Source organism: Bufo gargarizans, chromosome 5 (assembly GCF_014858855.1).
Source record: "Bufo gargarizans isolate SCDJY-AF-19 chromosome 5, ASM1485885v1, whole genome shotgun sequence".
In the NCBI taxonomy this organism is placed as follows: domain Eukaryota; kingdom Metazoa; phylum Chordata; class Amphibia; order Anura; family Bufonidae; genus Bufo; species Bufo gargarizans.
The window spans coordinates 453933704-453952055 of record NC_058084.1 but is presented as its reverse complement, the minus strand read 5'-3'; the positions used below and the strand labels follow the sequence as shown (position 1 = coordinate 453952055).

At 42.5% G+C, this 18352-nt stretch overlaps 1 protein-coding gene across 3 annotated transcripts in view; it reads left to right on the top strand.

Annotated features, from left to right (window-relative positions):
- The window catches only part of CDK14 (cyclin dependent kinase 14), a 481017-nt gene that overhangs the window by 458776 nt on the left and 3889 nt on the right, over nt 1-18352 (top strand). The gene's annotated exons all lie outside the window — the stretch shown is intronic.

Below are 18352 nucleotides of genomic sequence, written 5' to 3'. Positions count from 1 at the left end.
GCGAACACACATTCCATGGGGCCCCGGTGCAAAACTGATCTATGGGGCCCCCCTCCGCCCCCCCCCCCCCCCACACAACCTGCCTCCACCCCCCCTCACTACCTCCCCTACCATTCACCCAACATGCCTCCCAACAGTACCGCTTTGTGCGGGACAGGCCGATTTTGGATGGCAATCCTTCTGTACTGCGATCTGTGGATGACGCACTGTTATGGGGGGATCTGTGGATGACGCACTTATGGGGGATATCTGTGGATGACGCACTTATGGGGGATATCTGTGGATGACGCACTTATGGGGGATATCTGTGGATGACGCACTTATGGGGGATATCTGTGGATGACGCACTTATGGGGGATATCTGTGGATGACGCACTTATGGGGGATATCTGTGGATGACGCACTTATGGGGAATATCTGTGGATGACGCACTTATGGGGGATATCTGTGGATGACGCACTTATGGGGGATATCTGTGGAGAGCACTTATGGGGGATATCTGTGGAGAGCACTTATGGGGGATATCTGTGGAGGGCACTTATGGGGGATATCTGTGGAGGGCACTTATGGGGGATATCTGTGGAGGGCACTTATGGGGGATATCTGTGGAGAGCACTTATGGGGGATATCTGTGGAGGGCACTTATGGGGGATATCTGTGGAGAGCACTTATGGGGGATATCTGTGGAGGGCACTTATGGGGGATATCTGTGGATGACACATATATAGCCCTCCACAGATATCCCCCATAAGTGCCTTCTAGTAAAGTAATGTATTAGTGGGGGGAAGGGAGGAGGCAGGGACACTTGCGGCGGGGCCGGTGCAGTGCCCGGCGCTGTGCACATACCAGGGGCAGCTCCTACCTTCTGGAAGTTAATTCTGCTGCAGGACATTTTGCTCCACAAGTCTCCTGAGCGGCGGCCGCTTTACCACTCCACCACTCCTCACATGGCCAGCAGTGGGCAGCCAAACTAGAGCGCCGCTGCCCGCCCTTCTGCTGCTGTGCTGCCTGTGCGCAGCGTGACATCTCTCCCCCCGTCATGCCCTGCCTGCCTGCTTCATTCATAAAGTGGAAGGAGCAGACAGACGGGGCAGGAGGCGCATGACGGACATTTTACAAGCAGCTTGAGCGGCGCGATATGGCTGCGCGGCCGCCCACCCGCGCCACTTAGACGTAAGGGAACACTGACTGCAGGGGCCACAGTGCCGGGCCCGGTCGCAACTGCGACCCCTGTATGTACGCCACTGCTCTCCACTTTGTCAGGGGGCTCTACTTGTATAAGCTTTTAATAGAACAGGTTCTGTAGACATCTATGTGGAATCAGCTGATGAGGGTGTAAAAGGAGTGCGCTTCTTCTTGGCGCTAACATCGACCTGTAAGGCTGAGTTCATACTTGAGATATTTGTTCAGTTTTGGCCCCGTGACTGCCCAAATAAGTGAAGTGTGCAGTGATTCTAAGAGCGACGCCTGTCATCTGCATGTCATACTGACTCACAGTATTATTTCACGGCACAGTGTTCTACACCACTATAAAGGCTCTCAGCAGCCAGGAAATAGCCGTTTTTTAACAAGATTAGCCGTGAATAAATTTGGAAATAGGGAGAGAGCTGCAGCAGAAAGGATCCACCCCCTGAGCTGTAATAGGGAGAAAACTGCAGCAGAAAGGATGTGCCCCCTGAGCTGTGATAGGGAGAAAACTGCAGCAAAAAAAAAAAAAACCTGAGCTGCAAGAAGATCTAGCAGAGTAATGAACAAGGACATCTCTGGATCCATGTGAGGCACAGGGCTGGCTCTAGCTTTCTTAGAGATTGTTATGTATTATATGATGTTCATTTTTTATTTTTACATTGGTCGTAGGATAAACCCCTTAGGAAAAAGAGACCCAGGGGCATTAGAAGTTATTGGGGCGACACTCTCGGGCTGGAGGCACGGATTAGAGGCTGTATAATAAAACTCACACTTTTTACTATAGGAAAGTAAACGGCCACTGGAGTTTGCTGTGGTTTTGTGGGATGGGAAAAGTAAATCAGGCTTGTGCGCACCTAGTTTTATTGGAGGGATCCATTGACTGTCTCACGTCAGATACGGCTTTGCTTCCATGTGTTACAGCTGCAAACCTCACTAGTAACGAATATTTTCCTTAAGATTAGTATTATTGGACCTTCTCATGTTGGGGAAGAGCTGACTGTGGAATTTATGCAAAATTTAAGATAAATAGGATTAACTCAAGAGACCATTCACTACATATTACACTGACTCATATGGAAAGACATCTTGTAACTCATTAAATATAAGGCCAGGTTCTCATATTCTAGTAGTGTGGCGACAAGGAGCCATAGTAGCTTCTTTTAACATGTGATTTTTTTTTCTTTATGTCTCCCATACACTATATTTCACAGAGCAGACCTGGATTACCAGATTACCAGCACTGCCCTGATGTCCCAGGATGCAACATCCCTTGTCAGAAGCCATCTATCACAGATCAATTAAGAATAGCACAGGAACAGGAAGTCAGAGGATTCTACCTGTCACTTCCTGCCGGCACCGGTGCTGTCCCTAGGGGCATTTTGACTAGCACCGCAATTGAAACGGTGGAACTTGAAATTTGTTACGATAAATGCCTGTAAATTCAAACAATCATATCTGAGCATTGTAGGAAAGTTATAAACACTGTGTAACATTTTAAAGGGCATCTGTCAGCGGATCCAACCTATTAAACCAGATCATAATGCTTGGTAGGGCTGACCCTGCAAATAAAAAATATACTGTTTCTTCCACGATCCCTTAAAGAGGTTGTACCATCCCACAAATTGGTGGCCTATCGCGTGGATATACAGTGGATATAAAAAGTCTACACACCCCTGTTAAAATGTCAGGTTTCTGTGATGTAAAAAAAATTTGACAAAGATAAATCATTTCAGAACTTTTTCCACCTTTAATGTGACCTATAAACTGTACTACTCAATTGAAAAACAAACTGAAATCTTTTAGGTAGAGGGAAAAAAATATAAAAATAAAATAATATGGTTGCATAAGTGTGCACACCCTTAAACTAATACTTTGTTGAAGCACCTTTTGATTTTATTAGAGCACTCAGTCTTTTTGGGTAGGAGTCTATCAGCATGGCACATTTTGACTTGGCAAGATTTTCCCACTCTTCTTTGCAAAAACACTCCAAATCTGTCAGATTGTGAGGGCATCTCCTGTGCACAGCCCTCTTCAGATCACCCCACAGATTTTCAATCGGATTCAGGTCTGGGCTCTGGCTGGGCCATTCCAAAACTTTAATCTTCTTCTGGTGAAGCCATTCCTTTGTTGATTTGGATGTATGCTTTGGGTTGTTGTCATGCTGAAAGAAGAAGTTCCTCTTCATGTTCAGCTTTCTAGCAGAAGCCTGAAGGTTTTGTGACAATATTGACTGGTATTTGGAACTGTCCATAATTCCCTCTAGCTTAACTAAGGCCTCAGTTCCAGCTGAAGAAAAATAGCCCCAAAGCATGATGCTGCCACCACCATGCTTCACTGTGGGTATGGGGTTCTTTTGGTGATGTTCAGTGTTGTTTTTGCGCCAAACATATCTTTTGGAATTATGGCCAAAAAGTTCAACCTTGGTTTCATCAGACCATAACACCTTTTCCCACATGCTTTTGGGAGACTTCAGATGTGTTTTTGCAGAATGTAGCCTGGCTTGGATGTTTTTCTTGGTAAGAAAAGGCTTTCGTCTTGCCACTCTACCCCATAGCCCAGACATATGAAGAATATGGGAGATTGTTGTCACATGTACCACACAGACAGTACTTGCCAGATATTCCTGCAGCTCCTTTAATGTTGCTGTAGGCCTCTTGGTCGCCTCCCAGACCAGTTTTCTTCTTGTCTTCACTGTGTTCCATGGTAGATCTAAAGCCTTGGAAATTCTTTTGTACCCTTCTCCTGAGTGATACATTTTAACAATGAGATCCCTCTGATGCTTTGGAAGCTCTCTGTGGACCATGGCTTTTGCTGTGGGATGCGACTAAGAAAATTTCAGGAAAGACCAACTAGAGCAGCTAAACTTTATTTGGGGTTAATCAGAGGCACTTTGAATGATGGCCGGTGTATGCCGACTCCTGTTTAACAGGATTGTGAATGTGATTGCTTAATTCTGAACACAGCTACACCCCCAGTTATAAGAGGGTGTGCACACTTATGCAACCTTTTCTTCCCTCCACCTAAAAGATTTAAGTTTGTTTTTCAATTGAGTTGTACAGTTTATAGGTCACATTAAAGGTGGAAAAAGTTCTGAAATGATTTATCTTTGTCTCATTTTTTTACATCACAGAAACCTGACATTTTAACAGGGGTGTGTAGACTTTTTATATCCGCTGTATCATTAATGTCAGATATGTGCAGGTCCCACCTCTAGAACATGCACTTCTCTAACGAGGCTCCCAAAGCAAATGGGGCTATTTCCAGAATTCCCATAGAGGTGTAGGAAGAGGTGCCCACGCTTGCGTGATGATGCTTTCTATTCACTTTAATGGGAGTTCTGGAAAAAGTGTAGTGCTCTTGCTCGGCTCTTTTCGAAACTCCTATAAAAGTAAATAGAGTGCACACCACACAAGCGTGGCCACCTCTTTCCTCACCTCTATGGGAGTTTCGGAAATAACCCTGTTCACTTTTGGAGCCAATGTTGTGTGTGCTCTCCTTCGCTTTGGGGCAGGGGCGTAACTACCATAGTGGCAGACCAGGCGACTGCTATGGGGCCCGGGGCAAGAGGGGGCCAAGTCTTAGTTGGGATTATCTTTTCTTGTACTGGAGGTGAAAACTTGGTCAGGACTCTACTCTCTAAAGGAACAACTTTTAGCAAATGAGGCAGTGGAAAAATGGCTATTGGGCCCTTACTTCTCTATGCACTCTACTGCTTTGGGGGTTCCGTTCTAAACATTGGACCCGCAAATATCTGACATTATTGACATATCCTAGCGATATGCCACCAATGTGTACAACCCCTTTAAATGCACCGAGTGCTGTAACTTAGCCACATGGTGCACCTTAGCTCCTCCACCCCTGGGCACTCACTTTCCACCTGGACATATGGACCTGTTAATCACATTAAGATTTATCGAATGGCCAGGGCCCACCCTTGGTGCCTTAATTTGCATATTTTAAAAAATACTTATTTCTCAAAATCACAGCAACAGAAAAGTATGTTTTGAATCGGCAAGGTCAACCCTACCAGGCATTATGGCTGGTTTTAAAGGGTGGTATACAAAAGGGCACTTTAAATTTTCTCATGGTGGGCTTACTTTAAAGGGACATGGCCATCTCATAAAGTGATGGCTTATCTTTAGGCTTTAGGATGGTATCAATGCGTGATAAGTGGGGGTCCAACCACTAGGAGGTCTTCTGAGAATACAAGGGCCACAGCATCGATTCAGCACTCCAGCCACCTGCCCGACTGGGAAGTTGTAGTACACGTCTATACAGTTTGCTGAAAATCCAGGTGGCCCGAGAGTGCTGTAGTGCAGGGTAAAACAGTGAACGGAACGCAGTGCTGAACCAGCGCTGAGGCCCCTTCATTCTCAGGATTGGTCCGGCACATGTCCTAGTGATATGCCATCACATTATGAACTTACCCATTGCATGACACCACTTTTTATGGGCCCATCTTAAAATGCATTTTACACCCTCCAAAGTTGACAGCTAACTTTTCTACCCCCCCCCCCCTACCCTTCCCCATATACATGCATAAAGTCTTCTACAGTATGCAGAGGATGGAGCGTAACACAATATGATTGGGTTGCAGGTAATTGCTGCTCAGAGACCACAAATGCAAATCAGGTCTCCAGAAAAGGGGATCAGCTGAGGTGAGGGTAATGTGGACGGAGGACGTGTCCCAGGGGACGCCCCGAGTAAAAGTGAATTTTCTTGGTGACTCAGCGTTACATGTTTTTATTAAATCTCTTCCATCATACGCAATATCCACACTGGATGAGAAGAGATGGATGAGCTTTAAAATTCCACTTCTCCAGAGCCCCAGGATCCCAGCCAGAAGTAAAGTGATATGAATGTAGTCACTGCTATGATTGAGTGTTCTTTGGTATTTCGGCACGTACTGTAACAGATCTGCTGCAGGACGATTAGATTAAAATATTGCAAAATTCAGGCCCTGGTGTCCAGAAAGGAAAAGCTTTTTTTTATCATTATAAAAGGGTTTTCCAAGATAGGCCATCAGTGCATAAATGGTGGGGATTTGACCTCTGAGGCCCCTCTGATCAACAAAACAAAGGGCCTGCAATGCTTACTGGATTGGCTTGCTGTATTAATATCACTTGAAGGGAATTTATCATCTGTATTTTTTTAATAAATAAAATCAGATAGTGAAACATCTTCCTGATAGTGTTACGTCGGGGGGGTGGAACCACTGTGTTTGGCTTAGGGTTAACCCTAATGTTAGCAATCCTGGCAATCTCCTGTTTTTCAGCCTTTAACTTCTTGATCTGGACTTTGCTGCAGGGGAACCACCAGGCTGCTGCCTCCTGGAGTAGTCTTTGTGTGGTTGACCATTGGCCCTTGGAGATCAAAGACACCGATGCACGGCACAGAGAGGTCAGGCAGAATCATAGTCAGGGACAGGCTGAGGTTAGGACTGGTGGAGTACTTGTAGTATGGAAATTGGTACGAGGGCAGGCAGCGTAGGATCAATACGGAGGTCAGGCAGCGGAGGGTCAAAGTACAGTAAACAGGTGTCGCTCAGTACACGGGTAAAGAACAGGCCACAGCACAACTAGCAGGAACTTAGCAAACTAAAGAACCTAACTCCTTACTACCCTAGGGTTGCCAGCCATTGGTCGGTGACGATCAGGGTGCATGTGCGCTTGGCGTTAAGAGCCAAAGGGAGGGCATGCACCCCAACATGCAACAGTGGCGAGGCCTTGCCAGCAAGAACGCCATACTTTTGTGGAAAGCCAGAACAGACCCGGCGGTCAGACCTACTGGGAAGAAGGCTGGTCCAGGCCCCCAGGAGAGGGGAGAGGAGCAGCGGTGACTCGCAGCCGCCACTATAAAACAGAGGAACCTGAAGATGGCTCATTGACTTCTGTGGGAGAATGTTGTAGGCATGTTCTGCGACCTTTGCAGAGATCACTGAGCAGGGAGGGGGAGCAGGTGAGCTGTGTCCTTCACCTATTGTGAATGGTGAATCCCATGTTATTTATATAGAGGTGTTTTTTTATATGGCATTGTAATCCTGCCTGTGATGATAATAAAATGACTGTTGAGAAATGATCTCTACAGAACAGAAAGTGTCAGCCTAATATGAGGTTCAGAGTGAAAACTGAAGAATTTTAGGAGTTTTTTTTTTTTACAATATAAATAACAACATGACAAATTAAAAATAACAAGATCTTTAAAAAAAGTTCAACTTAAAAACTTGATTTAGGCAATAGATTATTTTCTGGTGACACATCCCTTTAAACTTAAGGCCAAAGCCATTACTGTATTCCTGTGTTACACTAATGTATTGTGGCTCCGTACAGCCTCCAAGATTTACAGACCTGTAATAAAGCACCTATAGTAGTCTAGGGGACCACACTGTACCTCCACATCCATCCGATTTCATATGGGGGCGCCACAAGCTTTTTCTGTCCGATTCTGTACAAATCAGAAAAGAAGCATTTGTTATCTGACATCCTATTACAGAGGTATTCTAGAGGAGACTGTATTCATAATACTGGACCTCATAGAGCACCATATGGCGGCACATGTCTATTGCTACATAGCATGGAGTCATAGGCAATCGGTATGCCTCCATACAGGCTCTGTCCACATGGTTCTGCCACCTGCATGAGGTTTTAAGCTGCTTTCACACTTGCTTTGTCCTCATGCATTCTGAATAGAAAGACGTCTTCCGTTCCATCAGCATTCCGTTTTGTGACTGGAAACAAAAAAATGTTGCAGTCTTGAGTCCGGTCATAAAAACGGATCCGTCACTGAAAACAATGTAAGTCAATGGTGACAATCCGTTTTTAGGAGCTTAAAAATACCGGATCCTATTGACTTTTAATGTATTTAGTGATGGATCCGGGTTTTTTTTTCCCGTTTTGATTACACACAACCGCATCCTAATGGAACTGATGCGTCCTGATGTGCAAAAACAAAACGGATACATTTAATTCTGGTATTGAGATCGTCTGTCGGATCTCACAAACGCAAGTGTGAAAGTAGCCTCAGAGACGAGAAATATACGTCCTATGTATTCATTTGGCGTATTTGCACTTAAGCATATGTTTGCACATATGAACTAGTATATCATGGTTTATTAATATAGTGTTAGGTTTGTCTAGAAATATAAAATTTAAAATTTTAATTGTAACTGAAAAAAAGTAAAACATAAATAAATACAAATATTAGTTGTGTTTTCCTATTTAGAAAATAACATTGATATTAAAATATCAAACTGCTTCTCACACTGCCCAATGGAAGGCGCTTCCTCCTCTCCCAGAGATTCATATTGGAAATCTCTCCATTCTTTGTGCTGTGAAAGCTGATTCAAATGGTAATTGCAAAAGGCTTGGGAGACTTTGTTCTTTGCACAGCAAATCTCCTTAGACAATGTAGGGGTAGGAGAGAGGTTCTGCCGGAGTGTCAAAGTAAAAAAAGAGTTTAGAAAATAAATTACACCGTTCTCTAGAGAGAAGAGAAGGACTATGAAACAAAAATGGCAGCACACTGCAAATCTCCAAGGTGTTTAAATATGGATAAATGATACTGAGCTTTTAAAGTTCTGGAAGAAGCCGGGTAAAGATTCCCTTTATATTTATGGCATTTATTTTACAGCATTGATTTAAATCCATTGGCTGTAGGACATTTAGTTCTGCCATTGTATTTCACAACTGCAGTCGATCTTATGCAGCAATTTAAAGGGGTTGTCTCACTTCAGCAAATGGAATTTATCATGTAGAGAAAGTGAATACAAGGCACTTACTAATGTATTGTGATTGTCCATATTGCCTCCATTGCTGGCTGGATTCATTTTTCCATCACACTATTCACGGCTCAATTCCAGGGTTACAATCACCGTGCAATCCATCAGTAGTGGTCGTGCTTGCATAGTATAGGAAAAAGCGTCGTCCTGTCTTGTGGTCAGGTCGATGGGGGTAGGCGTAGGACAGTGCTTTTTCCTATAGTGTCCAAGCATGTCCACCAATACTGGATTACAGGGTGGTCGTAACCATGTATAATGTGAAGGACCTTGCTGCTAATGAGTTGCTCCCCAATAGATGCCAAAAGTCCTCAATTTGCAGGAACTTTCCCTAATTTTCAAAGACAATCTCAGCAAATTTGATTTGTTCCAGGCTGGAAATGGGTGGGGGTTACTTTGTGGGCATTCACAGTAGATTTGGGCCATTTCTGGGCAGGGGCTTAAAAATCCTGAATTTACCAACAAAAATAATGGTATGCTCCCCTACTCTGTACCATGCATTAGAGTGATGTAGGCCTCTGAGCATTAAAGGGTATGTGGGCACTTGCCATTTACATCTTGCAGAGAGTATAACTCACTAATTGGCCATGGTTCCATCCCAAGACTCGGGCCTTAATTCCAGAATAGTCAGTACCTGGTGGAGCAGTGACTGTGAACTGTTGGGTCTGGTGATTCCGGAATAGATTAGACATACAAATAACTAATACAGTTCTGATAATACAACAACTTGGGAGCATCAGCAGTTCACCTAGTTGGTCTATGAGGCATCTCCGATGGCAGGATCCATGGGAGACCTCATTTTACGCATGAGATGATGCCTCGGCTCTGACAGAGTACTGTTGGAGATCCAGAACATGAGGCACTCTGCCTCCAAATATACCACGTGGGCCTGGTGTTAAGAACATAGGAGTACTAGATCTTCAAATAAGTTTCTGTTAGGATTGTCTGGCGCCGTTCTAATGGACTGTCTAGACTCAGCAATGGTTTTTGTGTTCTTTTTTTACACTTGATATATTTTTATTTTATTATTTTGTATTTTAATGTAAAATCGGTGAGGACGATAAGGAGATACGACAGGAGAACGCGTCGTCATTCATGTCGGTCTACCTGATGGGGTCTACCAAACGGAATGACAGCATTGTCCTAAATGATATCACTATAAAACACAATATGAAGAAGAACAAGGAGAAGAAGAGGGACAAAGAGACGGAAGGAAGGGGGGAGGCGACGGATGACACACCACCTGCCTAATCCCATAATAGGGAAAGGGGTTTTAGGAAGTGGTCCTGCTAGGTCTGCAAGAAAGGCACCTAGATAAGCCCCAGCAGTTCTCCAACATTATGAGGCCGATAATAGCCTCATGTTGTAACAAAGGGGTGGCATTGGATAGATACAGAATAACAGTTTGTTGTTTGATGTTTTTGCTGTGTGATATGAGGTTATATACCGTATATAGGGCATCAAAGTATCCCCCTACAATGTCTCCCATTGTATCACACGGCTTTTAGTCTTTGTGTTATGGATGAAGTTGAGTTCATTATAAGTAATAACTATGGAGAAGGACTGAAGCTGAAGTCCAGAGGAATGCGTTTAATTAAAAGATTCTTTAGAGTTGCATTGTATAACATTGTGTATTTAGTGCCGTACAGTCAGGTGTGTGCTTAGCGGTGAGGGGGGCCCTTTAAACCTCTCTTATGGGGGAGCTCATTAACCTCTATGTACATGAAAAGGGTTGTCTAACCGTTGAAAAAAAAAAAATCACAGCAGCAAGTATTGTAAAATAACAAAAGACCACAAACTCAGCTCTACACTCGCCTGCCGATCCAGCGAGCACACTAAGGCCGTCCCCTAGTGTTTGTTTACACATGGCGACTGCCAATCAGTGACCTCATTCCATACTACTGGCGTCTGCCAGCGACTGCCATAGCGCAGGTGCTGGATCGGTAGAAGATTGGAGAGGTGAGTGGTGTTGTTTGTGTTATTTTATATCATTTGCTGCTGCTTTAAAATTTTTGAAAGGTTGGATAGCCTCCACACCCCTATATATAAGGGCTCATGCACACAAACGTATTTTCTTTCTGTGTCCTTTCTGTTTTTTTGGCGGACCGTATGCTGAACCATTCATTTCAATGGGTCCGGCAAAAAACGAAAGTTACTCCGTGTGCATTCGGTTTCCATATGTCCGTTCCGCAAAACCATAGAACATGTCCTATTATTGTTTGCATTACAGACAAGGATAGGACTGTTCTATTAGGGGCCAGCTGTTCTGTTCTGCAAAATACAGAATGCACACGGACATCATCCGCATTTTTTGCGGACCGCAAAATACATACAGTCGTGTGTATGAGCCTTAAGACAATGGAACTTGTTAATTGTTTGCCCCATTATTATTCCATGATTCTTGATTTAAAATGAGTTTTTCCAGCTATTTCAATTAATGGCCTTTCAACGTATGACCCATGGGAACCCTGGGCACTGTGGCCCCATCCTCCAGGCTGGTACTGTTCTCTTGAATGGGTTGAGCTGCATTACCCTTCTGCTGATCACTCTGGGTTCTGTGGTTTGGAACCCCACAATCATACAGTATATTGATGGCCTATCCTCCCCCCCCCCCCCCCCCTTGATTTCATGAAAAAATTCTATGTTTAAAACATTAAACATGTGTAGGTACATTAGTAGCTTAAATTTGTAAAAGAAAAATATGTTAAAAAAGTCAAAAATATAAAATGTTATATTAATAATAAAATAATACAAAACTATTAAATAATAATATAAAAAAAATTACAAATAAATCAATATCATCTAAAATATTTTTTATTCACTATTTTCCATGAGAAAATGTTGTGAACAAGAGCAAGGAAGCCCCCGGATTTCTCTATATGTATTTGTGTGCATTTCTCAGGATGTCATTGTGCTGGAGCGGTCCTTATTGTTCTTAGTAGAGCTGGTTTGCTTATGTCTAAATTCAGCAAGGCAGAAAGCGCAGCTGCACAGATAATACATTCTCCCCAAGGGCTTTGGCTGAGCAAATTAGGTGTCAATGGGGTGCCTGTGCAGGCAGTACTTCCTCTAATTAGTCTCCCGAGCCTAGTCGGTGGCAGGTAGAAGATGATCTAATCAGTTACTCTGTGTCTGATGCTTGCAATGTGTAGAAATCCTGGCAGGCAAGGTCTGCTCCCACAGGTCATTCACCTGCACAGCACGAGTCCTTGTTTTCTTTTTTCATCTTTTTTTCTTTTTCTATAGCATGATGCTTTTTTGGAATCATGAATCCCCAAAATATCTGTTTTGTCCTGTGGAGGCATTCGGGCTTTTCATTTTACTTCTTTATATTATCTCTAGGCTCAAGCGACTGTAGCTATATGCCAATCATATATAATATGTGAGTTCACATCAGAAGAGGAGAGAAGGTGCAAACACATTTTCCATGTGGTTATGTTTGAAATAAAATAGCTCCTAATTTACAAGGTCACCAAGGAGCTCCCTCAGCTTGAGAGTATGACCATTAGCCGTTCCTATCAGAAGACCCTACTTCTCTGATCATGGCTGCCCCAAAAAGGATGACACCCGCAGGCAAAACACCATACATTAAGCAATACGCAATGATGCCACACTGGTGAACAAAACTATAGCTATTCTGGTCTAGTACGAACCACAGGGGTCAAAGAGAGGGTAGGGTATTTACAAAGAGGAAAAGGAGGTGGCAGTGGCGCATATGTGTCCCACACACGTATGGCATTGGTGGACAACATCATGGACCTTGGTTGAGTATCTAATAGGGTAACATCGTGCCTACTAAAAACTAGATGATCTGCTCTTGTCTTAAGAAGAATCCATCTATCCACCATTGAGCTAAAGTTCATTCTGCTCCTTCAGGTGCCAAGGATAGATGCCAACCTTGAAGCTCCTGGGTCTAAGTGTACCAAGGCTTTCAAACAATTACGTGTGTTTAAAAAAAAACACTGATCATTTTTATTAACTTTTTGAATGGAAAATATTACAAAACCCCACTCCCAATCCCATAGACATTTGGATTTCACATTATCACATATACTGTATGGTCCTACAACAACATAAAGATATAAAGATCTAATATTTCTTACAGCTTGGACGGCAGCAGTAACAGAAAGAATCCCATAGCTGACATCCATGAGTGAGCGGAAATAAATATATGGCTTCTTGGTTGTCTGTATGCACCTAGAGTTCTCACACGCGATATAACTACGGTAGATATGTAGATGGAAGACCTGCGGCCTCCAACCAGGGGTTCCACAACCTTTCATATTTTCCCAAAGCATTTCTTTTGTGATAGATCCCCATTCTAATATAATAATGGTATTCATTCTATTGATATATTCAGAAATTGCAGTGGTGGTGGTGGTGTGTGTGGGTGGGGGGGGGGGTTGGTTGGAAGTTGGCTCAGCTTCCTAACCTGGTACAGCATACGCTGTATCCCACTAGTAACATCACTTTTAGCCATACCCAAAAGCCAAGAATACACTGTTTCAGAGTTCTGGGAATCTGAATGCCATACACCTGAACAATAACATCTAAAACTCCTCTCCAAAACTGTCCAAGCTCTAAACAATCACACATCATGTGTAGTAAGTGTGCGCCGTCTTGTCCACAATGAGGGCAGCTATGATCTGGCTGCAAGAACATTTTTTGCAGAAAGACGGGACTTCTATATACCCTATGATGTAGTTGCGACACCCTGTGAGCCTCTGGCAGAGACAATTCAGGCAGGTGTTCCATGAACTCCAATAACTTCATGTCCATAAGAGAACCAGCATCCAACTCCCACTTATTCCTGAGGAATGAAGGAAATTAATTATGGTATAAACAGAGCAGGTATGACATGTCTTCATAGTACTGGTATAGTCCTAGGTGATCGAAAGACCACTGTGTCCCATGAGTTTCCAGTGCCTGTCTTCGATTGTAATCTACAGATGTGTCCTTTCATATCTTTCCTATTGGTTCAACGTATCTTGAGATGCGTGGCTCGGGATAGCCAGCTGTTTATAAAATTTAAAAAAATTGTGATACTCTGTCACGAGATGTCTATCCTGTGTGGATTGCAGCCTGCCAGTAGTTTTACAAACATGTCACAATTTTGTAACAAATTTTTGGTGTGTGAAATTGTCCAGAACCGAATTCGAGCAAATGTTAGGAGTGGACACATCTTTATCGTGACAAACCTAGCCAAGGAGTTAGTGAGACGTTGGAGCAAGTGAAAGAAGCTTTTGAAGCTGAACAGGAATAGTCTAGATAGACCATTTTACGGTTGGGTTAAACAATACCTCCCTATGGGATCTGTAAAATTAGGTTACAATGTAAGAATAAGCAGATAGCATTATTTACCTAGACATCAATGGGGTTTGTCCTTGGAAGAGTCTTATGTATCTATAGAAAATGATGAACCTAGTGAAGGCTTGATTGACAATCTCCTCAAAAAAGTCTTCCATGGTTTCCCATCTTATTTAAATAACTTGTGTTCAGCTCTACAGGAATTTTATTTCGAAAAGTGCTGAAAATCCATTTATCACCTGAAATGTGAAGTTTTACAAAACTCAAAAAATTGCAGAGCTTGGTTCTTCAGACTACAATGGAAAGTCTGCACTTAATGGTCTGGCGTGTGATGGTCTTCAGTTGTATGAGGACATGATCTCCTTAAAGTATATATATACTCATGCAGTGAAGCCATCAAAGGAGCCTTCAATAAAATCTTCTACGACAATGGTTCCCGACCTTGTGTAGCTCACAATCCACTTTCAAGTACGACAGGTTGAACTGAGCTGCAATGAATTTTAACCCCTTCCTCCCCCCGCGTATCGTGGGCTAACGTCCCTGTACCAGAAGCTCATTACAAAGTACCTGCTGCTAATGTAGTGGTGCCAGATACCACATCACAAATTCAGAGGTCTTGTGGTGTCCATAACTCAGATGGTCAGAGCTGTTTTTGGGGCATACGGGAGACCTACACAATATTAGACAGGTGGTTTTAATGTGATGGCTCAGTGTATTATATATTTATATAGTCTGTTCCAGGTACAAACCGGATTCCCAAAAAGTTGGGACACTAAACAAATTGTGAATAAAAACTGAATGCAATGATGTGGAGATGGCAAATGTCAATATTTTATTTGTAATAGAACGTAGATGACAGATCAAACGTTTAATCCGAGTAAATGTATCATTTTAAAGGAAAAATACGTTGATTCAAATTTTCACGGTGTCAACAAATCCCCAAAAAGTTGGGACAAGTAGCAATAAGAGGCTGGAAAAAGTAAATTTGAGCATAACGAAGAGATGGAAGACCAATTAACACTAATTAGGTCAAATGGCAACATGATTGGGTATAAAAAGAGCTTCTCAGAGTGGCAGTGTCTCTCAGAAGCCAAGATGGGTAGAGGATCACCAATTCCCACAATGTTGCGCAGAAAGATAGTGGAGCAATATCAGAAAGGTGTTACCCAGTGAAAAATTGCAAAGACTTTGCATCTATCATCATCAACTGTGCATAACATCATCCGAAGATTCAGGGAATCTGGAACAATCTCTGTGTGTAAGGGTCAAGGCCGTAAAACCATACTGGATGCCCGTGATCTCCGGGCCCTTAAACGACACTGCACCACAAACAGGAATGCTACTGTAAAGGAAATCACAGAATGGGCTCAGGAATACTTCCAGAAACCATTGTCAGTGAACACAATCCACCGTGCCATCCGCCGTTGCCAACTGAAACTCTACAGTGCAAAGAAGAAGCCATTTCTAAGCAAGATCCACAAGCTCAGGCGTTTTCACTGGGCCAGGGATCATTTAAAATGGAGTGTGGCAAAATGGAAGACTGTTCTGTGGTCAGACGAGTCCTGATTCGAAGTTATTTTTGGAAATCTGGGACGCCATGTCATCCGGACCAAAGAGGACAAGGACAACCAAAGTTGTTATCAACGCTCAGTTCAGAAGCCTGCATCTCTGATGGTATGGGGTTGCATGAGTGCGTGTGGCATGGGCAGCTTGCATGTCTGGAAAAGCACCATCAATGCAGAAAAATATATTCAGGTTCTAGAACAACATATGCTCCCATCCAGACGTCATCTCATCATAAAGAGGAAGGTGCAACAAAGAAGGCCCAAGACGATTGAACAGTTAGAGGCCTGTATTAGACAAGAATGGGAGAGCATTCCTATTTCTAAACTTGAGAAACTGGTCTCCTCGGTCCCCAGACGTCTGTTGAGTGTTGTAAGAAGAAGGGGAGATGCCACACAGTGGTGAAAATGGCCTTGTCCCAACTTTTTGGCATTTGTTGACACCATGAAATTCTGATTCAACATATTTTTCCCTTAAAATTTTACATTTTCCCAGTTTAAACTTTTGTTCCGTGATTTATGTTCTATTCTGAATAAAATATTAGAAGTTGGCACCTCCACATCATTGCATTCAGTTTCTATTCACGATTTGTATAGTGTCCCAACTTTTTTGGAATCCGGTTTGTATTTATTTTGGAATATACTACAGGGGAGATTTGCTAAGCTAAATGCACTGGAATACAGAATATTTAGATACAAAGCTAGATGAGCAAAATGAACCTTTATGAAAGTCTAGCTACACCTCCGATATAAAGTCAGGAATCTTAGACTTCTCAAGACTATGGCTGAGGAGGTGGATCTGCTGATGCTTTAATATTCTAGGTATGGGAATCCCTTCCAAATTGACTTCTGTTCAACATCTGTTCAATTCAGTCGCCAAACTGAGCTCAGGGACTGGGAGTAAGGCCAGAGTAAAGTCACACTTACAAAAACGAATGTATCTTCTATCCTCGTGTGTCCCTCTGACGTCCAGAAATATATTTGGCTGAGTGAACAGTTGCACCTTATACTTACGGGGGAAATGGTGTCTCCTGGTACAAACCAGACCTTCTCTAGAAACAACTTTATTTAAGGGTCCATCTGTCTTCTTTTTATAAAATAAAAAATATTGCTGAATCATTTTATAGCATTTTCTCTTGAGCTTTAGATATGTAACGAGCTTTTTTTAAATATAGCTCCTTCTGAACTGGGGTAATAGTTTTATATTTTTTAAACAGAAAATATTTATAGAATTAAAAAAATTTAACCCCCCCCCAAAAAATATTAGTATTATGACTGTCCAGTGCTATCAGCAGTACAACCCAATTTACTATAGTTAGCTTTAGAGCCCCAGTAGGGTATATCACAATAGGTCAACTACTCAATGCGTATTCCAAGCATCCACTACCTTCAGACCCTCTTCTGTCCAGCTATTGTTGTTCTCTATTTGATTGCACACTTAGGATTTTTAGAATTAGTTTTTTTGTATCAGTCAGACAGAGCTGCCAATGCAAAAAAATACTTACTAACGGTGCCTTAATTGTCCATGCACACAATTGGAGTATGTCTCTAGGCATGAACCATTTCTAAAGTGCCAAGGACAGGCTGGGAACTGATCCTGCCCTGTGAAATCAGGAAAACATTTCCCCAAAACTCCCATGAAGGAGTTAGATCCAGCTCTAAGTGGTAAGTGGAAGGACCCTTTTGGTTATGATCCCGGTATTTCCATACATCTTAATGTCCCGAAGTTGAACCACATTGAGTTTTATAGGGATTGCTGGTTGAATTTTCATAGCTATGACTCTTTAGAAGTCAGTGGGATATCAGTAGTAATAAACCAGAGCAACAGGGCTTGTATTTTGTGTTCTTGAAGGTGTTTCGCTGGTTATCCAACTGGTTTTCTCAATTAGAATGGCTTGTATGAGAAATCCCAGGCATTAAATACTAGTGACTTGTGCTTCAGTCATGGAGATAAGATGTTAATTGTTAAATGACTGAAGTTATTAGGTGTGATTAAACTGTCCCGGGAGAGGTGTTAGAGCAACATTGTAAGTGGCAGACAGCAAGTCCAGTTGCTCTGACTTATTACTACTGATATACCATCACTTGGATGACTGAGAACCTACAGACCTATGAAGTCAATGGGAAGTACACAATTACAGTTCAAGTAAAAAATATCTTTGTACCGTGTTAGCTACTAAAATGAAGATATAAAATTAGATACTTTATTGGTTGATACCGTTTAATGGCTAACTGAAAAGCTTTCAAGCTTTCAAGACTACTCAGGTCTCTTCCTCAGGCATATTATAATACAATATTTGAAGATTCACATTTATACACAACAGTACATAGGAATAGTTAGGTTGATGTGTCAAGTGATGTTAAGCATATCAGAATGAGCAGAGGACTAAACAAACAGTTGTAGCAGTATATTGTTCCAGCAGTTACAGATAAGGAGCATGAAAGTTTTATTGTGCTGTATTGTGCTCCCTTAAATATGTTCAGTCCATGAATTAGAAGAACCTGGGAGGTCTGATAGGTG